Source organism: Eptatretus burgeri, chromosome 13, assembly GCF_056783735.1.
Source record: "Eptatretus burgeri isolate ZD-2024b chromosome 13, Ebu_testis_v1, whole genome shotgun sequence".
In the NCBI taxonomy this organism is placed as follows: Eukaryota; Metazoa; Chordata; class Myxini; order Myxiniformes; family Myxinidae; genus Eptatretus; species Eptatretus burgeri.
This window is the reverse complement of record NC_140973.1, coordinates 13,903,456-13,929,239: the sequence shown is the minus strand read 5'-3', so window position 1 is coordinate 13,929,239 and position 25,784 is coordinate 13,903,456. Positions and strand designations below refer to the sequence as shown.

General features: G+C 46.4%; 1 long non-coding RNA gene across 3 annotated transcripts in view; it reads right to left on the bottom strand.

Annotated features, from left to right (window-relative positions):
* LOC147013878 (uncharacterized) overlaps positions 1-25,784 on the bottom strand; it is an 83,165-nt gene that overhangs the window by 45,896 nt on the left and 11,485 nt on the right. For all 3 annotated transcript variants that reach the window (XR_015050544.1, XR_015050545.1, XR_015050546.1), the window contains exons 2-3: positions 14,720-14,834; positions 5,628-10,395 (exon numbers count right to left, since the gene is read on the bottom strand). This is a non-coding gene — a long non-coding RNA (uncharacterized LOC147013878). The remainder of the gene's footprint in view (positions 1-5,627; positions 10,396-14,719; positions 14,835-25,784) is intronic.

Genomic DNA, 25,784 nt, shown 5'->3' with positions numbered 1-25,784 from the left:
CCAAACAGTGATGACTCCATTTACACCTCAATATCCGAAAACATGGACCAACTTCTATCTTCTCATCCAAACTCTCTCTTCCTCATATGTGGCGACTTCAATTGTCATCATGCCAGTTGGCTAGGTGTGGGTACCTCTCTCACCTGTCATAACACTTCAGAAAAAGCTTTCTGTGACTCATTGGGAATGACTCAATTGGTCAATATCCCAACCCGGATCTCAACCAATGGTACTCCATCTTTGCTGGATCTGATTTTGACAAATTTCCCTGTCAATATCTGATGCTTTTCTTCCGCACAAATCAGTTCCTCTGACCACGTCCTTGTCAAAGTGGACATCTCTCTGGCTATTATCAGAGAACCACTTCACCGCCGTCGAGTCTGGAATTTTACTCAGGCCGAGTGGCAGGGTCTCCGAGCAGCCATCACACTTATAGACTGGTCTCCTATCACTACTTTCTCCAACATCAACTCATCCTCGGAATTATTTCAAAGAAACTTGCTCTACCTCATGCACAGATTTATCCCCTCTCATCTTTAGTTGTCCTACCCTTCCTCCCGCCCTCGGTTCACTGAAGCTTGTGGCGAGGCAGTTGTCCTGAAACAACTTGCCTTTGCCTCATGGAAAGCAAACCCAACTGAGGGTAATCTCAGTTCCTTCCATAAAGCTTGGAACAGGTGTGTATCTACCCTCAGGAGAGCCAGAAAACAACATCTTTGTAAGCTCAAGTCTGAACTCTCAAACCTCTCTCCCTCCTGAAAATCCTGGTGGCGTCTAATCAAATCTGTTTCTGGTGTATGTTTTCACTCGATCCCCTCCCTTACCTCAAATGGCCCACTGCTGATACCGCACGTGAAAAGGCTGAATGCCTAAACTCGGTGTTTGCATCGAAATCTTGTGTCCAAAACCCATTGCTTTCTCTACCCACCTTACCCAGTCACATTAAACTGTCCCTGGACTCTGTGTCCTTTTCTCCTGACAAGGTGGAGAGCTTGCTGTCAAACTTCGACTCAGATTCTGCAACCAGTCCAGACGGCAACAGCCCACGTGTCCTAAAAACCTGTTCCTCTACTCTTGCTCACCCTCTCTCTGTTCTATTCACCCTCTCATTTGCTCAAGGTCATCTGCCATCTGCTTGGAAATCAGCAAACATTACTGCCCTGCACAAAAAGGTGCAAAAACAGATCCCCGCAACTACAGACCAATCAGCCTTCTGCCAATCATCAGCAAGGTTATGGAATCCATCATCCCCTCAGACAGTAAATCCTTCCTCTTCTCCAATGGCTTGATTTGCGATCATCAATTTGGTTTCACACAAGGTCACTCTACCTTGGATATGCTGCTTCTGCTCTCCCAACAATGGATGGAGGTCCTCAATGCCAGATATTAAATCCGAGCCATATCCCAAGACATATCGCGTGCTTTTGACACAGTCTGGCACCCTGCCCTGCTCACCAAACTCTCTTCCTATGATATCCAAGGCCATGTCCGCTCATGGCTTGCAGACTTCCTCTCCCGTCACAGTCATCGTGTGGCCCTAAATGGAGTTCTTTCATCCCCTCTTCCTGTCCAGGCTGGAGTTCCTCAAGGTAGCGTTCTGGGCCCTGTTCTTTTTCTGGTTTTCATCAATGATCTCTCGACTCTCTGGAAAATCCTTTATCTCTTTGATGATGACTCCACCCTCTGCCGTACCATGTCATCCCTCAGACCGGCAAGCCGCAGCTTCTTCGCTCACTGCAGATCTGGGTAAATTCACAAACTGGTCCAACACGTGGAACATGTCTTTCAATCCGGACAAATCTCACACTCTCACTATGTCTCTGCGAAAGGACCGTTTAGAACCCCCCCCCCCCATCCACTTCCTCAACAATCCTCAGGAAGAAGTCCTTTCTTTCAAGCTCCTGGGTCTCACTATCTGCCATGACCTTTCCTGGGAAAGCCACATTTCAAACCTCGCCTCCAAAGCTAGTCGCCGACTGGGAATCCTCCGTCATGCAAATTCCTTCCTCGGCCCACCTGAGCTCCTGACCACTTACAAAGCTTTCATCCACAGTCTGATGGAGTACTGCTCTCCCCTCCGGGCTGGTGCTCCTGCCTCCCACCTTTCTCGGCTTCACGCTGTGGAAACCAAGGCATTTCGGATCATTGGCATCTCCCACGGTGAGGCTGAGTCTTTGGGCCTCTCACTCTCTCACCGCAGGCTGGTCAGTGGTCTTTCTGTCTTCTACCGTCTCCTTTCCAACCCCGCCCCCCTGCTCTCTCTGTGATTTGTCCCCACCACATTTCCACAGTGCGCTCAAGGTCCATCAACAACCCCCTTCTGGTAAAACTACCAAAATCACGAATCACTTCTCACCTTCACTCTTTCATTCCTCTTTTTTCCTGCCTTTGGAATAAACTGCCTCACTCTATTCAATCCCATTCTTCCCTCCAGGCATTCAAAACAGCTCTTCACCACCTCTTATCATCCCCCATCCAAACCCTCGATCGTTTCTTCCCCCTTAATCCACCCCAAGCTGACCTCTGTCAAATTCCCTGCTTTCCTTCCTGAAAGTCCCCGTAATGTATTCCCCATGTTCCCCACCCCATCCCTCGCCCTTCCACAGATCTCCTAATGTCTCTGTTCCCCCCTGTTTTGTCCTTCCCACTCCCACCGCTCTCATCTCATGCCCCCCCCCACCTTGCTATGCATTGTGTGTTAGCTCTCATACGAGCCTTGACAAGGTATGCAAAAAAGAAAAGAAAAAAAAAGCAATATCTCTTCTGCTTCAACCATTCTGCTGTAGATTCACTTGTGTGTTTAGGATCGTTGTCTTGTTGCACGACCCACTTTCTGTTGAGTTTCAGCTCACGGACGGATACCCTTACATTCTCCTGTAGAATTTGCTGGTACAATCCAGAATTCATGGTTCCGTCAATGATGGCAAGCCATCGAGATCCTGAGACAGCAAAGCATCCCCAAACCATGATACTCCCACCACCACACTTCATGGTTGGGATGAGGTTCTTATGTTGGAACGCAGTGTTTGGTTTTTGCCAAACATAATGCTTCTCATTTAAGCCAAAAAGTTCTACTTTTGACTCATCTGTCCACAGAACATTCTTCCACCAGCCTTCTGGATTATCCAGGTGGTCTTTGGCAAACTTGAGACAGGGGGCAATGTTCTTCTTGGAGTGCAGTGGTTTCCTCCTTGCTATCTTCCCATGCACACCATTCTTGTTTCGTGTTTTCTTGATGGTAGACTCATGAACACTGACATTACCCAATTCAAGAGAGGCCTGAAGATCCTTCGACATTATCCTAGGGTTCTTTGTGATCTCCTGGATTATTATAAGCCTTGCTCTTGGAGTGATTTTTGTTGGACGATCGCTCCTGGAAAGTGTAACAATGGTGTTGAATTGCTTCCATTTGTACACTACCTGCATGACAGTGGATTGGTAGAGCCCAAAATCTTTAGAAACGGTTATGTAACCCTTTCCAGACCGATGAGCATCGACAAATATTTTTCTGAGGTCCTCAGAAATCTCATTTGATCGGGGCATGACGTACTTCCACAAACCTGTGTGGTGAAGACCAGACTCTGATGTTGACGAACAAAGTTTATGCATTTCATAAAGGGCAGGTCAACTCAAACTTACTCCTGATTGTCATCCCATTGATTGAAACACCTGACTGTAATTACCCCTTAATTGAGCTGATTATTTCCAATAAAGTAATTGAATGTTAGATAATGACAAAATACAGCTCAAAACTCGTTGAAAACATTCTCCGGTTGCTGTCAACTTATATCATTAATTACAAATGTGATGCTATATCTTTGAGTTCATCAAAAGAACATGGTTTTGATGAATAAACAACAGTTTTAACATAGCCCATAAAATGTAGTCCAATGAGGATAGGTCAGGTGAACGAGGTGGTCAAGAAATTGATGCACATCTACTGATGCATTTGTCTGCAAAGCCATCATTCAAGACCATTTGAAGCATCGTGGCAGGGAGCATCTTGCTGGAAGAATGTGCTATCTGAAAGATCTAATCATTGTAGTTTAGGGACAGATAAAATATGCAACAATAGAAAGTAATGTTCACAGTTCACGGTTGCTTCTTCAATGTAGAGAGGACCAATGATGCATGAATTGTTGAGAGCACACCCATGCATTGATTTTTTGTGAGTGTCTTTCATATGAGCTGTTCCACAGTAATATGCTACATTTAAGGGTCTTATCTTCAGGAGCTATCACAGAATTCCTAAAGTATGCATAGAATACCACTAACATGTTTTTAGGTGGAAATAAATGTAGATATATACTATTTATAGCAAAACCGCTATTGTCCTAAATTTAAAGCGTGCAGATATAATTTTATTCACTGTGATGGGAATAAATCTTTGTCTTAAGTGTTATATTAAAAACGAAATAGATTTACCAAGAGTTTTATATGAACACATACGTTTTTGATTGAGACTGGTTTAGATTATATGTGAAAAAAGACTTTACTTATGATATCCCACACCCTGAATTTGCCAAAAATATACTTTAATGTGAATGCTGGGGGGTTGAAAACAGAGTAACAATCGTTATGCGATCTGTCAATTCGTCATGAAAGAAACAAAATGCTCAAGCTGCACAACCTTTAAAAATACGGTCTTGTTATTTTTGTGACAACATAACTCAACCTAAATGACAAATGTGTAACAAAGGATAACATTAGTGGTAAGTCCATATCGCCGTAAAAGCTGTACAAAAATCTGGCTTTCCGATTGCGGACCAAAGTCACGTTTGTTACAGAAGGCTTTGAGCCATTTTTGTTAATGAAGACAGAACATCCCATCAATAAATTGTGCTGGGTTAGATTATATCTTCTTACTGTTGGATTCCAGTAGTGGAGGGGCAGTCTTTTATTTCCCCTAATTTGCAAGATAAACTGGACACACTTAATGTGGACTATGTATGTAACACAATCGTTACCCATGACTGTGGAAAGGCTCACATTGCCAGACTTCCTGAGGTTTTACCTTCCTTCAAATGCCATAATAGACTTTGCTACCGATGTGGAAGATTGCCTCATCAGAAAATGTCAAGTGGTCAACAAACCCGGGGGGATTGTTGTGGATTTTTGATTTGAACTGTTGACCGAAATCGAACCTTGCATGGGAGTTCTCTTCCCTTAAAAAAATTATTTGAACCACGTGATGCTTATATGTATGGCTTTGAAATTTCATTTTTAGAATTTTTTGCATCAGTGACTGTGGGATGTTTAGTTCACCAGATGCATGTCACAATGACTTTCGTAGATGCCTTTCAAACGCTTCCTGGATAATGGCCACATTCTCTTCACCAATTTAAGGGATCATGCTTTGTCATTCATCGAGCCAGTTGCTTTGAATTATTTCATCCCTATGTGGGTATCTTTCCTGAATGAGCAGTGAATGTTCTTCTCACAGCTGTTATTAACTTCCTCACCCATTGTCTTCTTGTTTAACCCGTTGTTAAACAGGAAGACTGTGTGCATCGCCATTTACAGTTTGCTTCTATGATGTGTACATCCAGTGTGAATAAAGTTTAAAGTTGCGCAAAACAACCAAGAAAAGCTCCACAAGGTAAGCCCTTTGCTGTTTCAAACCCTACCTGGGTTCCTCTACAGCTGCAGACATTCATAAGTCGAACATACTGTACATGAGATTCGCAACGCTGCACGGCCCCCTCAGCCGCCGAACCAGTTTCATCACTTGCTGGTGAATCATCAGTGACAGCCTAGAGAGAAATGTGCACCACAGAGGCCCTCAAGCACGTACGACATTCAATGTCAATAGCAGTCAACATATAAATAACAAGACCCAATCACGTCTCTCACCTGTAATTGGAGGGTAATGCTGTTCACTTAAATTTTCTTATATCATTGTAAGCTGAGCAACTTCAAGTGTTCGTCTTGCCATGGGAGGTTCTTCTGTATCTTGCTGGCTTTTTCTTATCTTGTACCAAGCCAGTTTCTTTCAGGCATTGCCAAGCAGACCTCACACCATTGTAGGAGATCTTCAGCTTTTTCTGCTATTTTATTCATCGTGTGATCTTATCACAGTTTGGATATGCACACACTGTTCTGTTGAAAGTTAATTCCTCAGCCCAGTCTGACTGTTGTTAGGTATACTGTCGGACCCCGTTATCACCTATAATGTATGGCAAAGTGAGCCTTCCAGAATAAGAAAAAAATCTGCAAGAATTTACTTCTCCTAAACAGATAAAGAAAGAGAAACAAGCCGGTAGGCGGACATGGGTAGTCGACTACCCAATAGAACCTGACACGATGCGCCCGTTCGATGGGGAATGACCTGAGGATTAAGCACAAGAAAATTAATGATTCTAGCTTCAAGGGTTAATGCTGCAGATTGTTTTTTCGTTAAAATACCCCCACATTTAGAGGTTTTTCAGCCGTTGCTAGGCAACGGAGGGGTCCATAGCAACGGTTCTTTCTCACACATAACGAGAGCATACCATGAACCTACCATACCAGTTTCATGTATATCTGACTCTGAGTCTCTGAGATATAACGAACTTCGTTTTTTTTTATTGTTTTTGACCAGGGTTCATTCAAAGTCTATCTTCTCCGACAGTTTCCATAGGATCTGGCTGGAAATTTTTGATAAAGAGGTTGATTATAGTGCGCATAAAAGCCTGGAAGCCGATTTTTGAAAAAATAAAGGTTTTATGATTTTTCAAAAATGATTTTTGAAAAAATAAAGGTTTTATGATTTTTCAAAAATTTCAAAGTCCCGTTGCTAAGGCCTAAGTCACATTTGCTCTACGGCGAGGATACGGCAGCCGTACGCCCTCTGAATTGACAGAAACGTGCGGCGGCCGCAGAGTTTCTGCGGTGGCCTCAGGGTGGCCCTATGCCGTTTGGCTATCTTTTACAGGCCGTAGGGGTCGCCGTGGAATTGGCACAGTGGTTGTCTGTTGTTGCCTGGTGTTGTGTTGGCGCAGTGGTTGTTGGCGCAGTGGTTAGGTTGGCGCAGCCTGGTGTTGGCGCAGTGGTTAGGGCAGTGGCTTGGGATGAAAAAGGTCCTGAATTCAAGCCCCGTTGGGCCACTGAATTAATACACCAGGGGGTTGACTCAGCCTGTCATCCTTCCGAGGTCGGCGAAATGAGCACCAGTGTACTGGGCCGGTGTATACCCCGGTTAAAATAGGTGTACCAGATCCCTGTGTCGCAAGAGGCGACCAGGGTTGCGTCAGGAAGGGCATCCAGTGTAAAACATGTGCCAAATCACTATGCGGATCATATGGATGATCCGCTGTGGCGACCCCTAACGGGAGCAGCCGAAAGAAGAAAGAAGAAGAAGGGGTCGCCGTGGAATTATAACGCGGAGTTATAACTTTTTTCATTTCTACGTTCGCCGTAGCAATTCGACAAGCCGAAACAAAAAAAAACTGGAAAAAAAAAATGAACCCACTCGTTACCGTCCGTATGGTCGTACGTTCGCCTTAGGGCCCCCCTGCAGTCACCTTGCGGGCACCTTGAGGCTACCTTGCGTCTGCCTTGAAAATTTTATGGCCGCCACAGGGCCCCCTTAAGGTCACCGTGCGACATCAAATCAAAGACCGTGCGGCAACCCCACGTTTTAGGTCTCCACAATTTCTAAATATGCCGTGCGGCTCCCCGAAAAAAAAAAAACATATGTGACTGCTACATTGTGTGACCGTGGAAATACTGCGGCCGCCCTATAATTGCTAGTGGCCGTAGATTTTGGAAACCCCACAGCCGCCATGGCAAATGTGACTTAGGCCTAAGCAACGGGTGGTTGCTCAGCAACGAAACTCAAACGCGCACACTCCCAGCTCATATGGCACCTGTTCACCAAGTTTCATCCCAAATCGGTTTTCTGGTTTGTGCTGTGGAGCCTCGCATTGCAGACACACACACACACACACACACACACACACACACACACACACACACACACACACACACACACACACACACACACACACACACACACACACACACACACACACACACACACACACACACACACAGACGGAAAACCCGACAATAAGGGTAGGAAAAAAAAATCTCAAAATAATTTTTTTTGAGATTTTTTTTTTTTTTAGACTCGATCGATTACCCAATAAAGAGTAAAAGAGGTAAAAGAAAAGAAAAGGCAAGACTTAGAACGAATAAAGAGAAATGTGAAAAAGTAGAAAGAAGTGTGAAAGGAGCCAAGAACAAAGATGTCAAGAAGAACCCGGATAGATACTGCCGAGTTATGTCGAGATTGGAGCTCAGTTGGTTCTCGAGGTCATCTTGGCTGTTTCATCCAGAGTTTAATTCAAAGCACAATCCTATCCAAAAATGTCTGAATCTATTGTTTGAAAATATCGTTATGGCCACGGGTAGTGAGTGTATGATGAAGGGTTAAATCCCCATTTCTCCTCGGAAGAGTTGGACCTGGGGCCGGCTGGGTATCTGCTCCACTCCCCTCAACCACTACCCCAGGCAACCCCTGCGAGCATTAGATATGCAAAATGTTGGAATTTTGACCAGCCCTTCTTCCACCACGCAGTGCCTATAGAAAGTTTCCACCCCCTTTCAAAATTTTCACCTTTTGTTGCCTTATAGCCTGGATTTAAATTGCATTAAACTAGACTTTTTCCACCTTGATTTACACATCGTAACCCACAACTTCCAAGTGAAAAACAAATTCTATACATATCAGAAAATTAATGAAAAACTGCAAAACTAGAATATCTTGGTTGGATAAGTGTCCACCCCCTCATAATAGCAATTGTAAATTAGCTCAGGTGTATGGAGCCAATCACCTTCAAAATCACACACGAAGTTAATTGGCTTCCATCTGTGTTAAATTGTCATGATTCTGATTATTTCAGAATAAATCAGCTGTTCCTGTAGCTTTCCTCTGATGGGTTGTGCATTTCAAAGCAAAGACTCAACCATGCGACCCAAGGAGCTTTCAAATGATCTCCGGGACAAAGTTGTGGAAAGGCACAAATCAGCGGATGGGTATAAAAATATTTCAAAGCCCTTGAATATCCCTTGGAGCACAGTCAGGACAATCATTAAGTAGTGGAAGGCATATGGTACCAGAAAGTCCCTGCCTAGATCAAGCCATCCCTCCAAACTGGGTGACTAAGCAAGGAGGAGACGGATCAGAGAGGCTACCAAGAGGCCAATGGCAACTTTGAAAGAGATACATACCTTTATGGCAAAGACTAATTACTGTGTGCATGTGACAACAATATCCTAAGCACTCCACAAGTCTGGCGTGCATAGTGGGGTGGCCACAAGGAAGCCATTACTCAAAAAAGCCCATCTTGAGTCCCATGTGAGGTATAAAAAATACCACTCTGGAGATTCTGAAGCCATATGGCCAAAAGTTTTGTGGTCTGATGAAACCAAGATGAAACTTTTTGGCCGAAATGCAAAACGTTACGTTTGGCACAAACCCAACACAGCACATCACCTAAAGAACACCATCCCTATTGTGAGGTATGGTGGTGGCAGTATCATGTTATGGGGATGTTTCTCATCCGCAGGGACTGGGACACTTGTCAGGATAGAAGGGAAAATGGATGGAGCAAAATACAGAAAAATCCTTCAAGAAAACCTGCTGCCCTCTGCAAGAAAGCTGAAATTGGGACGGAAGTTCACCTTTCAGCATGACATCGACCCAAAACACACAGCCAAAGCTACACAAGAGTGCTTAAGGAACAAAAAGATAAATGTCCTTGAGTAGTCCAGTCACAACCCCGACCGAAATCCAATCGAAAATCTGCATCATGACTTGATGATTGCTGTCCATCAACACTCCCCACGCAACTTCACTGAGGTTGAACCGTTTTGTACAGAAGAATGGGCAAATATTTCCTAATCAAGGTGTGCAAAGTTTGTAGAGACCTATCCCAACAGACTCACAGCCGTAATTGCTGTCAAAGGTACTTCCACCAAGTATCAACTCAGGGGGGTGGACACTTATCCAACCAAGATATTCTAGTTTTGTATTTTTTAAATTAATTTTTTGAAATTTGTGGAATATATTTTTCACTTGGAAGTTGTGGGTTACGATGTGTAAATAAAGGTGCAGAAAGTCTGATTTAATGCAATTTAATTCCAGGCTCGAAGGCAACAAAAGGTGAAAAATTTGAAAGGGGGTGTAGACTTTCTATAGGCACTGTATATCCCATACATTCCAGCCCTGGTCTTTATTCTTGTCGAAACTCATGTTCCTTCCCCCTTGCCACCTCTTCCCTTTGTTTTTTTTTTTAATTTTTGTAATTTTCTTTACACTCTCCACCCTTTTATACTCACCTTCCCTCTTCTCACCTCTGACTTCCACGTTCTCTCCCTTTTCTCAATTCACTGCCTCACACCATGCCGGCCCTATGGTAGGATTGCACACATTAATTATATTGGCCCAAAAACAAGAGAAGAGGGGGAGATGGGGGAGGACGATGAAGGTCGGGAAAGCAGGGAGGAGTGGGGAGAAAAATGGAAAAGGAGTGTGGGTGGATAGGGGAGATCCAGGTTGGGGTTGAGTGTTAGGGGTTTGTTGGTCAGAGGGGGAGGGGGTGGGGGAGGAGAGTCAGGGTTGAGGTGTGGGGATGAGTTATTTCTACACTTGAAGTTTGATGCTGCATCAAAGGAAAAGGCCAGTTTATACTAATGACGTTTAGAAAATTAATGTCCAATGATGCACATGAGGATTGTTGACCCGAGGATCCTCCAGCCTATCCTAAGCCCACCACCCAAACCATTAAACCAACACCAGGCATGTCGACAATCTTGGATTGTGAATAAATACCTTTTGCATAAATTCTGAAAAGGAATCAAAGTCTCACAAGCTTTTCACCCAAAAGAGTTTGTAGTTAGTCCCAAAACCAAATGAGATGGCAATTAGACATGGTCATAGTATCACCGAAACATGACATTCAATGCACGCACAATATAAGGGCAATTAAAAGATTGTTTAAGAACTACAAAAGAGAAGACGGTAGAGGTTTTTAAGTTAATTGCAAATTTGAGAAAAATGATTCAAAGTGTTTTTAATGTGATTTTCTTGACTAGGACAAGCTTTTCTGGCATTCTGCACGCACAACATGCTAATACACCGACGCTAATCTGTCACAGGAGGAGAGCGGCTCAGGAAGGGGTGGGGGACATCTGAGAATCTGTACGTCCAAATGAAATCCTGGATGGACATATAGGCATTAAGGACATACACAAAGGCATTTCACAGAAGAAGGTGATTTCACCCCACCATTTGAGTCTGCGCTGTGATAGGCGTGCCAGCTGAGGCCTGCCAGACAGTCTGATCAACTAGGCCGCAAATCAGAGATTTCTTAACCTACAACTTCACGGTGCACTCCTTTGTCACACATTTCCTCCTACTCGGGCAACGGCGAGGTCGAGCCCCAGAGGTGTATTCTTTTGAGGAGAAGAACCGTCTTCACATTCTGATCCTCTTAAGTGGATTTGCTACCATTTATAATCTTCCTTTCAGTCCGGAGCCGATTCATTTGGTGCTATACAGCTTAAAAGCTGAAGGTTTTGCATTTTTTGGAGCTTTTAGCTCTTTAAACCCGCCTTGGGCGTCATGTTTCAAGTGCTCTTTTGAGTGACTTTTTTTTTTGGTGGGATCCAACTTGAGTTTGCATTTTTCTTTGCGCAAGCTGGTGTGCTACCAGACATCCTTCAATTGCTTGCACTTCGTGTATCACGGTTATCCTGCAAGTCCAGGTTTGTCAGCACCGCATGCCTCGGCCAGGAAATCGATGCAGTCACAAAGGGCACAGTGAGGAAAATGCTTGAAATGACTGCCTTTGAGGTGAAAATTATTTTAGGCTTTTAATGGAAATGCTCGCCTGCTAGCCGGCTGTTTGGTCGAGTGGTTAAAGACTTGTTTCTCTCTCGACCGAGTGGATCGGGGGCTGACGTTGCATGCCCATGGCTGCCCCACTCTTGCCAACCTGATTCTAGGCAAGTATGCAAAGCATCCCTCAACATCAGTTTCGGGAGCTCCTCATCCTATGATAAACTCCAATAGGCTGGTCAAGTCTCTTTTTTTTTTTCCAGTTCACCTGCTGTTTGAATGTTCCTACATCTGTAATGAAACAGATCTATTAGAGCAACGGCGTTGGCCACTGTACTTGCAGTATTAACCCAGATCGTACCAGCAAGTAATATGAGAGAGTAAGCATGTCTCACACAATCAGTGGGTCACTTCGTTCAAGACTTCTTTGTTTGCACAATCTCTCGGACTGCGCTTTGGGAGTTCTGGTGTTGCATTGTAATCACTATGGTTTCTCTCAAAGTGTGACAATGCACAGCATGTTATAGCAAGCCTGTAAGTAAATCTTATCATTATTTAACTACTATTTCATCGACGTCCAACCAATGAGTAAAAACCCAAAAGGAAAAGGTGTTTGGCAGTTTTGTTTTGGCCTCTTCAGCACTCTACCATACAAACAAGCACATAGCTCATGATGTTAATCCTCGGTTAATGGAATATCGCATTATGCAGTGTTGTTTTGTCGGTTGTCTCCCATTGTCCTTGTAATTCATGTCGTAGAAGTGTACACTGACGTCTCTCGCAAATCTCGTTGTCCACCATGTGACCCATGTGCAAGTTCCTCCATGAGCCTTTGGGAATGAAGGATCTAGGAAATATAGACTTCCTCGAGTGTATGTCCCTTACAAATGGCCGTTTGTCAAAACAAATGAATCAATTACAGGGGTTGGTTTGCATAACTTTACGAATGAAGGCTTCACTTTTCCAGGGACATAGCATCATACTACCTCCTCCTCTTCCTTGCTTCAAGGAACCCCTGTGTACAGTATAATGTAGCAGCTCTAATTTGGAACAGCAACAGAGACTATCATCCCTATTTATTTCTGTCCAGGGTAATTAATCAGAAGCGCCGCTCTGATCGCACTGGGATGCATAATTCATGCAAGTGGCTCATGAACTTTTCATGTCCCACGGATTTGCAGGGGGTTCCAATATGAATCACCCAGGGCTAAAGCAAGCAAGGGGACTCTGCGGGATCCCCTCAACAGAAAGAAATCCGTGCGCCGTCGCATTCGAATGCCGTCCAATTTATATGGTTAGCGTAGAACGTGATGTTTTTTTATGGGAAGCTTTGTATAATCAGATATAAACAGCAGAGCTGGACTAAAAAAGTGCTGATGTGAGTACAACAGTATATGGCGTCTATCAATGATGTAAACTCAGCCATCCATGCTTCTCTCTGCGGATGGAAGGTGTTTCAGATAGAACTCTCACATCGATACCATAGCAATTTGCAAGTTGCCAATATATAATAAGATGAAATTTTTGGTACTTGGCACACTTCAGCGTGTACTTTACAATAGCTAAATCAACAAATAAAAACTTTTGGTGGAGAAAAAAAAAAAAAAAACAGCATAAAGTTGCAGTAAAAAAAAGTGAGATTGCCGTATCCCAAGCACAAACTTTGGAATACCTTGTATGGTGTGTGTCAAATGGTTGGAGGAGTGGGGTGGTGGCGGAGGAGGAGGAAGAGGGGGATAAGAGGGAGAAAGTAGCATGAAATAATATATAAATAAAAAGGTTAACAAAACACCTCTGCAGGAAAAAAAAAATTAAATTACACCCGCGAGCACAAACCCAGCCGTGGCAGACAGAGTCTCGAATTCTCTCTGCTCAGAGGCTAAACGATGTGTCTGGGCTAGTCGGTTCGTCGTCGTCCCTCGCGTCTGTAGAGTGAGTACCTCGAAAGGCCGGCGGGCGGCATTTGAAAGTCAATGGGGTTAATCCGCAGGTGCGATCACCGCGTGGATGGAGAGCGAGCAAATTGAATTCACCAGCGGTCTACCACCGTTGCAGATATAAGCAAGTGCAAGTGTGTTGTGCCGTTAACTTCGCTAAAGCACTCGAATGAAGAGTTCATGGCTTTCTCACTCTCCATCCCATGTAATAGGTGTATGCATGCATGTATGGGTGGATGGATATGGAAATGTCTGAAAATGGGACACACATTTGAGTCAGCACAGCAGATAAACGGTGATTTTGACATGTAACATGGGCACACAGAGTAGCGCACAGCCAAAATCATCTTTACTTTGTTGAAAAATAACACGTACAATGTAGATTAAATTACTGTGGGTTTATCTTGCAATTTGCAATTGTTCGGTGAAGCTTCGGCTATGGAGAACACAAGTAAATTAATGCGAATGCTGCACTCTCCGTATCGTGCAGAAGATGGGAGAGTCCGCGAAATAGGCCTTAAACGCATTTTTGTCAATTGAATACATATTTCATTTTAAATTCCCAAAGCACCGTGCACACTGGTTTGCAGTCAGCTCTCAGTCAATCAATCTGATTTAATTGTCTTTTTTAACTCTGGAATGATAGAACAAATCAAACATCTATTAACAACTCTGCTGTGTGCACAGGACACACAAACCAACAAGCTTTTGATGAAAATAATAATAATAATAATAAAGCACAGTATCAAGCATTTGCGAGATTTCATCGAAAATTCCCTTTGTACAGAAAGTTCAGATCTGATTCCACTTTAACGGGCACAATTCTTCTCATGTTCTTGTGGGGTTGGCCGGGGGACGCTTGGACCAAGTATTTCACGAACCGGCTGGCCAGGCCTGACATTAGACTAAGGTTCAAGTCAGAATTTGCAATTTGTTCAGAGTGCTGACGATAGCTCACCTACTCTTCGTGAAGGACACCTTGAGATGTTTAACGTCCACCAACTAATCCGTACAGATGGTGCAGACAGTTAAATGTTCATCCGAGGGATTGGCACATACATTGATGAATCACCCTGCCCGTGAAACACCAGGATGACAGTTTATAGCTGGGTCATCATAATCATCATCATCATTAGTATTTATCTTTGTCGGGCCATTGGCCCCATTATGATCGTTTTCATGGATGAATTTCTCATGGCATATTTAAGCGTTATTGTGCGAATTTTAAAATCTACTCGGGGCAGACCAATATTTTGATTGAAGTTGCTCAAGAACAGTGTCGCCAAAGTTAATTAAAAGAGACAAAAAAAAACAAAATGACTCAAATAAGACAGCTGAGAGGTCAGGATTCAAACCAAACAAAGGTTAGACAACTTAGAGGTGAGTGTACATACCTCGAGGGCCTAGGCCATCCTGACAATCCTAGCAACTTAGAGGTGAGTGTACATACCTCTAGGGTCGAGGCCATCCTGCCAATCCTAGCAACTTAGACGTGAGTGTGCATACATCTAGGGCCGAGGCCATCCTGCCAATCCTGGTACAGAATGTTAATATAAATGGCAATAAATATAAAATCTCATATATTTATTTAAATCACACAAGCCTGATATATATATATATATATATATATATATATATATATATATATATATATATATATATATATATATATATATATATATATATATATATATATATATATATATATATATATATATATATGGTTTATTTGTAAATCTGTGGTTGGACACAATGGAGAATTAAAAAAAAAAAATTTCAGTTAAAGAGTTAAATTATTGCAAGGGCACTATTTCAAAATAATCACATTCAAATTGTAGTAGAAAAAGTGCAGAAAAAAGGTCGAGTTAAATCACTTGATTGACCTTGTCATTCAAACCGATGGACCTTTCTGAGACCTCTTCGCTCTTATTGTATAATACGAGTTGATATGGAGCAAATTGTGCTCCAAAAAAACCCCACAAACTTTAATTAGCAGTTCAATCCAGTTTCAACACTTGACTTGCATTCGTATCAACTTCTATCATTATTGTAATTATTATTATGATTATAACATGAGTTGAGTGTGGTCTATGAATGAGTAGCACTAGCACTATAAAACGTTTATCAGCGTGGAAGCTTATACTGACATCACGGCGGTTTCTTGTGTACGAACCGGCTCGTTTGATCAGTCAGATAGTCCATGATGTCGAGCAGAGACGGGGGACCGCAATGGCGGGTATTTATAAGCGGATGGTCTCGCTGCCACTGCGCGTGCTTACACCACAAATCAAAACACGACAGCAGTGCTCACCACGCACACGTGTGCAGCCCCATCACCGATGCATTAAGCATGAGCCAGTGACGAAATGCTCATACTTTGCCAAAACCTTTTCTGGTTGTCATTAGTGTGGTCAGTATGGAGACAAGGGCAAGCAGCATAAAGCCATGATATCAAATCCAGGATAAGGAGCTGTGGCCAATATAGGCCTACTTAGTCTGTCATATGGGGTTTGTCATTCAAAAGGTTCTACAAACGAGATGTAACAATCCATGGTTACATATCTATATCTACGACAGCAAGTCTGCTTGTTTGTTTCTTTCTTATCCAGACGTTAGGTAATCTACTGATGTGGATTCGTGACCAAGGTTGTGCATTCGCCGTTTGGAGAGTTCCTGGGCTGAAAGGACCGAAACCTTGAAGAAGAACGGCGTCCAGCTGATGATCCGTGCAGTCGGAAAATCATTCGTTTGCCTACAGGTTAATGTTCTTACTTTAGGAAAGGGAATCATGCTTTGAGATTAACATCATTTAGAGAAATCCTTTAAATTGTATTACATTTCAGGAATAGCCAATACTGTCCAATTGTGTGTGTGTGTGTGTGTGTGTGTGTGTGTGTGTGTGTGTGTGTGTGTGTGTGTGTGTGTGTGTGTGTGTGTATGAGGAACTGAGCACTCAGGTAGACCCTGCAGTTCTGTAACATCCTCCAGTGACCATCGATGAGTACATGGTCAATCTCCTTTGCCACACCGCCAGCGTTGGAATATAAAGTCCAGCAATGAGCTTGTGGGCGCTGAAACCATGAACCGGCCACTCTAAGTCCATGACTTCTTGCAAAGTGAAGGAACCTCGTGCTATTCTGGTTCATAGTTCCTGACCCATGGGGACCAACACACGTCTCATAACCATCCCAATCAGTGCCAGTTGATGCATTGAAATCCCCAAAGAATAGAAGAGCATCGCATATGGGGGCAATGATCAACCAATGACTCGAACATGGCATAGAACATTTCCTTCACAGTGAGATCACTCACCTCGGTCGGAGCATATACAGAGACCACAGAAACGACACCCAAAGAGTGACGAATCCTTTGTCTAATAATACGCTCGTTGACCGGTGTTACCTCAATTATCATGGGAATCAGCTTGTTGACACAGCGACAGAAACTCTTTGAGCATGGTAACCATCAGAGTGACCAGACCAGTAGTAGGTGTAACCACTCGCCATGATCCCACCATTATCCGGTCTCCGAACCTCAGAGAGTGCTGCAATATTGATGTTAAAATGCTGGAGCTCAGATGACAGCAGAGACAGGTGATCATTCTCTCTTGGAGTGAGGATATTCCGGGCATCCACCCGAAGGGACCACCAAAAGTTAACCTGAGGAGACTGACATCTGGTGGATGACAACTTAGCACCACCCTGACACACACCACCACAACCCAACTCAGAAAGGTTTCCTCATGGGTTTCCTCCGATCATCAAAGAATGGGGGTCCCGCATACTTTGCCCCAATCCTGTCATCTGGTGAGTTGCTCTTCGAAGGGCAGCTGCACAGGAGATACCCCCATGGAGTTAGTTTTCCTTTTTTTTTTTGGTGTTTTTGCGTCTGTTGCAGAATGAAGTGTTTTATGGTGGCTGGAGTGCACATCCTGCCACAAACCTCCTCGAAAGAGGTCCCAAACTGCAGCAGAATGTCTGCAAACATAGTTGGGAACCAGGCATGGGTGGCCGTTGACTCACAAGGAGCTCCTCCACCCTTTGAGAGGTTTTGTTTATAATCATGCTGGGTGTCAATATCCATACACCTTCCTCACCGGGAAACTTGGTGGGGGAGACAGCTTCCCCTCGAGAGAAAGTCATCAATCACTGAAGTAACAGGTACTCAACAATTCTCGCCCCCTCCCCCTTCCCAGAAGATCCACCACAGAGGTCCTTTCCTACCAATTGGTAGGACAGGTCCGTTGCTTGGCAGAGATACGGGAGCCATTCACCGGCGGTGATGGTCAGTCCACACTCATAGGAATGGAGTGGAGGGTGAACGAGATAAAGGTAGAAATGTAGAGAAGGACTTGTCATTAATTCTTGAGTCATTATGTGGCTTTATTCTGTCTGCCTTCAACATTTTTCTCCCTTCGCACAACCTGAACGATCACCCTCCTCTTTCCTTTCCTTTCTCTTTATTTTTTTTTCTCTCCAGTCTGCTTGCTTTCTCCACACTCTTCATGCCTTTTCATGCCTTTCTTTCTCTACACCTCAAGACACAAATCTCTGCACCAAACCCTGGGAACTTTCAGCTCAGCCCGGTTGATCACCTCACCGTCCGGCCATGTCGGAGCAGTCCACTTCAGCTCACCTCACCGGCAGCGTTCCCGCCAAGGCTTCGCAATACATCACACCAGCCTGTTACCATTGGACACCCCCGGAGATTGGCAGTGTGAATGGAGTGGAGAGAGGAATCTGGAAGGAAGCCTTGGGGGAAATATATGAATCATCAGGCTAGATCATTGGGTGGCAGCAATCCAGCAAGGTTGTTGCAAGGTGTGTCAAGGTGTACAAACAACCCCCACTAATATTTTCTTTCCATTTCTTCTTCGTCATCCCTTCCCCATCCCTCACTTCTTCAGGTGTATGTCTTGGTACCAAATAAGTCAGAATGTTAAGTCACTGATTAAGATCTGAAGCAGTTATGTTGCATAGGGGATAATTGTGAGATGTATACGTGCTTGTAATATTTGTATATAATTGCTTGTCCTTGTATTGCCTGTCCTTGCTTTCCCACAATTTCTTGTATGCTTGCTGTTGCTCATATCTCCAACCATTTTCTGCCTTGCTTGCTTGATTAAATCCATATGGTGTAAAGAAATGTGTCTTAACTTATCCAGTTCGGGTTTGGTCGGAGGTAGCGCTCCTGGGGAAAATTAGCCCAAGTGGTTAATGTGACTGATATACGATAGGGTGCAGCGCTTAAAGTTGGTTCGCTCAGCCAATTATCATCCGTTATGCAGCCGCAAGCATGGTTCCCCATCTGCTTCCATCATCTCACAGTACAACATAGCTGGTAGCAGACGACAGACCGTACACGGGGAATGACAAAAATACGCATAGTGCAAAATGCAAGTAGTACTATGGAACGCCAAGACTTCCCAAACATTGTCGGCATGTCCACTAATTGCCACAGCAATTTCATAGGGATCGTGTGACTGCGAGCCAAGTTTTTAGTGTGCAAGGTTGATATTATAATAGAGAGAGATATATATATATATATATATATATATATATATATATATATATATATATATATATATATATATATATATATATTGTTACGCTGTGGAAATTCGCATTACACCGCAGGTGAGATATCTCTAAGTACATGTGTAGTTAGCCCCAAATCCATTGTCTAGAGGGATTTTATGTGATTCATTCGGGCTGTGACGCTTTGAGATAGCCGTTTTTCTGTTCCATCTTTATTTTGAACCAACCACGTCTCAACCGCCATCATACAACAACCACCTGAACTACCACGCCAGCCATCGTCACCAACTATAACCACGCTCCAACCCTCAGACAAGAACAACAACAACGCCAACAGCCACGACCTTTACTTTCACAACTCAATCCCGCAAACATCGCATCACCGTCATTCCCAAACGGCACCATAACCATCAAACCACCACCGATAAACCCTCCACCACCCTCACCTCTCCTTCTACGGCCATTCCCGCACCACCTGTGAACAATGAGCGTCGGGCTGTCTTGGGCTCGTTCAGCGATACGCACCGAGCCACGAGCGCAAATAGCGGCCTTTCCGAGGGAGAATTCGGATCAGGAACGCTACACGCCCACTTCTGATCCGTCCAATTAGCAAGCGTGGAGCGGCTTGGCCCCGCCTCCAGGCACGTCTGTGTGAAATCGATATATGCAAATTCTAGGATCAGGGGAGGTTCACGCCCACTTTTCCTCCGTCCAATTGGCGAGCGTGGCTCTGCCCCCGAGGTCAACCTGATCCGGATATTTGCATATTGTTTTCTCCTGCCGGCCTATAAGAAGGCGAGCGCAAGGCAGAGTGAGTTTTTAGTTTTGGTAAGAGAGTCATCCTGGCAGAGAGTGGAGTCGGGTGGCAAAGTCATCGGTGTGGCAGAGAGTGGAGTCGGGTGGCAAAGTCATCGGTGTGGCAGAGAGTGGAGTCGGGTGGCGAAGTCATCGGTGTGGCAGAGTGTGGCAGTAGCAGAGTGTGGCAGTAGCAGAGTGTGGCAGTAGGAGAGTGTGGCAGTAGCAGTGTGTGTCGGCAGGGCAGAGCGAGTCGAGTCATCGGTGTGGCAGAGAGTGGAGTCGGGTGGCGAAGTCATCGGTGTGGCATCGAGTTGGGTTCTGCAGTCGGCTGAGGAGAGTTGCGGGAAGAGGAAAAGGAGCTCGGGTCCGAGGCGCAAAGGACGGCGGTCGGTGACAAGGTCGCGGTGTGAGATCACTCGTCGCGGGACCCAAGCCAGCCAGCCATTCTCCTCCCCCAGGGCATCAACAATTCCCCCTTTCCCCCGTGCTGAGATAGTGCAAAAAGGGGGCCCCGTTCCCACCCCACTCTAAACATCGTGCCAACGAAACCCACCAAGGAGCACGGAGTCGGGGCACAGCCATGCGGCCACATCTGCGGCTCGTCCACCAACACATCACGAGGACGCGGGTAGGACCCCCCCCCCCTGGTCTCGCGGACCTGGCCGCTCCTCCAGGTCACGCGCACATATTGGCCTCCAGGCCTGTCTGCCCCCTTGTCTATGAGGATGGCTTCTTTCCTTTGCTTTTGAGTAAATGTGTGTTGGCGCTGTCTGTAAAGTAGAACTGTATAAGTGTTGCCGTATGTGCACGTATTCGGTAGTAACTCTGCGTCATTGTTTCTTTCGTTTTAACTGCTATATGTGCATTTTGACTGTTTGGCTGTAAATGTGTGCTTTCCGTGTGTCGCGCAATAAATGTGCATTGTGTGAACTGTTTTCCTGTTTCGCTTCGTCTTTTCTTTATTGACCCTCCATCCTGCTTCACGTAAAGGGTTCGTAGTGGGCTTAATATGCCCGGTAATTAATCTGAACCGTCCAGGTCGGCGATAACACCGCTTGGTTATCCCGATAGCACGGAACGGGCCGCCCAAGCGGCTCGTGTCCGGAGTCGACCTGCGGCGAGGTGCGATTGCCCGGTCGACCATTCGCGCAGGTACTTGGGTAGATCGAATTTGGCGAGCAACCCTATCCTGTGTGGGTGGGCAATTGGCACGATTGTGGTGAGGTTAAACCCCCACTCGTGACTAGCTCCCGGCGTTGGTCCGAGAGGGTCACGACTGAATTGTCCGTCCGGTGGGTGACGTTCCGCGATTCGAGTCACGTGGCCGTCCGCATGCCGGCGGGCACGAATTCGCAACAATATATCTTCTTCTTCCTCTTTCGGCTTGCTCCCGTTAGGGGTCGCCACAGCGGACCAACCGTCTCCATTTCGCTCTATCCTCCACATCTTCCATTGACACTCCAACCACCCGCATGTCCGCCCTCACCACATCCATGAACCTCTTCTTTGGCCTTCCTCTTCTCCTCCTGCCTGGCGGCTCCATCTTCAACATCCTTCTCCCGATCTCTCCATCATATCAGCCAACTCTCGCCCTTTGCCAGTCATCGTCCCAACATTCAGAGTTCCAACTCTCACCTCCACACTTCTACCCTTCCCCCTCTCCCACTGCCTCCGGACTCGCCTTCCCCGTCTCCTTATCCTCCTTCGCCCAGCAGTAGCACAATTTCCACTGGTACCCTGCTGACCACCGGTACCGGTGGCGGTCGTTGGTAACCCGGGCCTCGACCGATCCGGTATGGAAATTCGTTTTGTTGTCCGCATAATGATTTGGCATAGGTTTTTACGCCGGATGCCCTTCCTGACGTAACCCTGGTCGCCTCTTACGACACACAGGGATATGGTACACCTATTCTAACCGGGGCATACACCGGGCCCAGTACAACTGGTGCTCATTTCGCTGACCTCGGAAGGATGGCAGGCTGAGTCAACCCCTGGTGTTTTCGACTAGGTTATATATATATATATATATATATATATATATATATATATATATATATATATATATATATATATATATATATATATATATATATACACATATACATACATATATTAATTCATTGTCCCAACAGGGCTTGAACTCAGGACCTCTTGGGTCCCAAGCCACTGCCCTTACCACTGCGCCAACACCAGGCTATTGTTTTCAGAATTCGCAACAATATATATATATATATATATATATATATATATATATATATATATATATATATATATATGTATATATATATATATATAAATATTACATGTGAACATGGCTGGTGAACATGGCAGTGGGCATGGCATGGCAAAGGCAGCAGGCAAACACAGCCTGCAGAACCAGGCCGCTGCAGGCAAACACAGCCGGCGGACGATCCGACTGGCACAGGCCTTGCAGGAAACAGCTGCAGACGATCCGGCCGGTACAGGCCTCGCAGCAAAACAGCTGCCGATGAAGTGGGCCGGCCTTTGCCTTGCAGTGGAGGGAGTGCGGTGGTGCTGGCCACTCAGAAGGCGGGCTCGGACCTACCCTACAGCCTCCCTCCCACCTATCGCCTTTGCCTGTCACTGTCCATACCCACTCCCTTAATTTGGAAAACCCAATTTAGCCCCAAATTATTTTTTGGTTGTTTTTATTTTTACTTCCCCTCAATAAATCGTCCCCTAACCCCCTTTATCGTCCTTGTTCAGCTAACCTATCCTGTCTACTAGCCTACTCCCAACCCCTACGTTCCCTTCCCGGAGGGGAATAAGGGAGAGCTAGCGTCCTGTGTCGAGGCCCAACGAAGCCTCAAGATGGCCTCCCCAGACTTCAGCGATCTTAACACAAAGTGGGTCCAGCGGCCCACAACGAGAGCGAAGGGATGGATGGTGCGGAGGGGTACACTTCCTAATCTACCCTAACCATTTAACTTTAAACTACCCCGGGGCTTTCAACAAGCGCCTCGCGCTTAAACTAATGGTTCTAAAAACCCAGATTCCCGTCGCCTGTGTTGGTGTCCTCACAAATTTCGGGCCTCGCCCCCCAATTTTCTTTCCGTGCCCTCACACGGTCTCATGGCTGGGACGCGTGGCTCCTCTTGGCAGGCACTACCCTCTGCCGATTCCCCTACTTTGGCACCCCCGGACATTACACTGCCTCCGAGCCTACCAGCTCCCTAAACACCGGGGAGTGCCCCCCATGGCACCTCCCCTGAAACGCACACGTGGCAGGCTGGCTTCCCGGGCCCCTTTCCGAGGGTCACCCATGCGCACAACACTGCCCACGCGGCTCATGGCGCCCCGGGCCCCCGCACCAAGCAGACGCACCCGTGCCCACTACGCTATCCCAGCCCCCCATTGGCCCTTGTCCTACTCCGGCCGACTAGCCTGGTGCCCGGGTTACCCACTCAGCGATACTCACCTTTCGCAGCCACGCTCCCAGCCCGTCAACAGGGCTTCTGCACCCCTCCAAACGGGTTTCGAGCCTACTTTCCCACCAACAACAAAACGACCTCCATTTTTCAATTTGACTAACCCAGCGAACTCACTCTACACTGACCCCGGGGTCCCTTGGGCGGGATTCACACCTCCCCCCAATCACTCATCGCACCATGCATTCCACATTCGCTCCACTCACACAGACCCGATGGCCTCACTCACTCAACATGTACTCACCTCACAACTCACCAACTCTTCAACATGCACACCGCTGAATTCTGCCACCCTTCTAACTACCTCCCCTAACTAACTCGTGCTCCCACGTAGTCCCTTACACTACAGCACGTTCCTTTTAACACTACGTAGCTATACTACGTCCCCTCTACACATTCAAAGTCTGTCACTGTCCTCAAACCTCTAGAAATCATTTCCCAATCCTAAATCTGACTACAATCCCTCTAACTAATCCATTCCACGGACTCCATGAGGACTTACCCCTGCCCCACGAAGTTGGTCTAGCTATCACTAACCCTTCCCCCTAACTAGTTGTCATCCTGTGCCCAGGCAAGGGGGTCTTCCACCCCTTGCCCGGGGAAATCCTGTTCACCCGAAAGCGAGGCTTGCTTTTTTTTTTTTTTCCCCCACATGCGCAGCACCAGCGCGGCAACTCGCAACCTGCGCACCAGCGCGGCAATTCACAGCCGCGCACCTGTGGCGTGACGTCATGGCAGCCGTTCACGTCCCTCTTGGACGGTACCATCCGGCAGGGATTCACCCTCCTGCCGGATTCCAACCACACACACACACACACACACACACACACACACACACACACACACACACACACACACACACACACACACACACACACACACACACACACACACACACACACACACACACACACACACACACACACACACACGCAGCCATGACGTCACCAGGCGCATAAAAAAAAACACAAGCCCCACGTTTCGAGGGGTTCCCCACGCGAACACATGCTCTGCCCGTTGGAGCTTAACACACACGATCGCGTGGAGAACCCGTCCGGTCCAAATTCGTTATCCTGCCGAAACTTTGTCCGTCCGCGGGATCGGCAAATCCACCGCGTGCGTTTCTGGACCGGGACTTCACTCCCGCAAGCGAGAACGTGGGGGCCTTGTGCGTTGCACAGCACGGACCTCGCGCTCGCTGCTGGGTGAACCCGGCACGGTCCCCGAAACAGCTACAGCCGCTACTCGGCTTTTGTCCCTCTGTCGCCGTTGTCGTCGCCATTCCAACCACGCACACCTGCGTGTTACGACGCTCATACACCATTCCATCACATTCCCACCGGGAGACGCGGCTGCATGCTCACGCATGCCGACCGACATCTCCCTCACATACAGCGACCTTGTATCCCTCACACTCGGCCACTCACTCACTCGTGCCATTTCCCTCACACAAACCATACTACTCACACACGCGGGGGCACTCGCCCGCGGTGTCTCATCCACACACGGCGAGCTGGGGAGCACGCCCTTCGGCACACTTGCCACCACACCACTCACACACGGGGGCGCACTCACACCTGGGGTCTCATCCACACACGGGGTCTTTGTCATCCACCCGGTCGCTCTCACACACGCCCTTTCACCCGCACTATGCGTGCATTGCAGCACGCATTTCGCCACACTCGTGAACACACACCTCGACACCACACACACCGGGACAACCACACTGGGGATTTGTGTCCCCACAGGGGGCTCCGGGGCGTCTATACCACCCAAGCTCTCCGTGCACCTGTCCACAGCACTCCTCCCCTCGACCTCGCTCGACACGACCGACTTCACCTGGTCGTGACTCGCCTCAAGGGGGCATACTCCCTCCCCTCGTTCCTCGAGGAGGCCATCCAGCTGCTCGCACTGGGTCTCCACCCAGTCCGCTAGCTCACCCCCATTGTCCTCCACTACCTCCGTGTGTGTGTGTGTGTGTGTGTGTGTGTGTGTGTGTGTGCGTCTCTAACCCCGTCTTCATCGTGTAGTCTTCCCTCTATCATTCCCATCTCCCGTGTCTCTGCCAACTCAGTCACCTCTTCCCTTGTTATCTGCCTTGTCTCAACTATTATTTCTTTCCTCCTTTCCGTCGTCACCACGTGTCTCGTCTCACACGTTTCGGTCTCCCCATTAATTTTTTTTCCCTTTCGGTCACCGTTACTGTTGCTCTCTCCGTCACCTTTACCAGTCTCGCCCA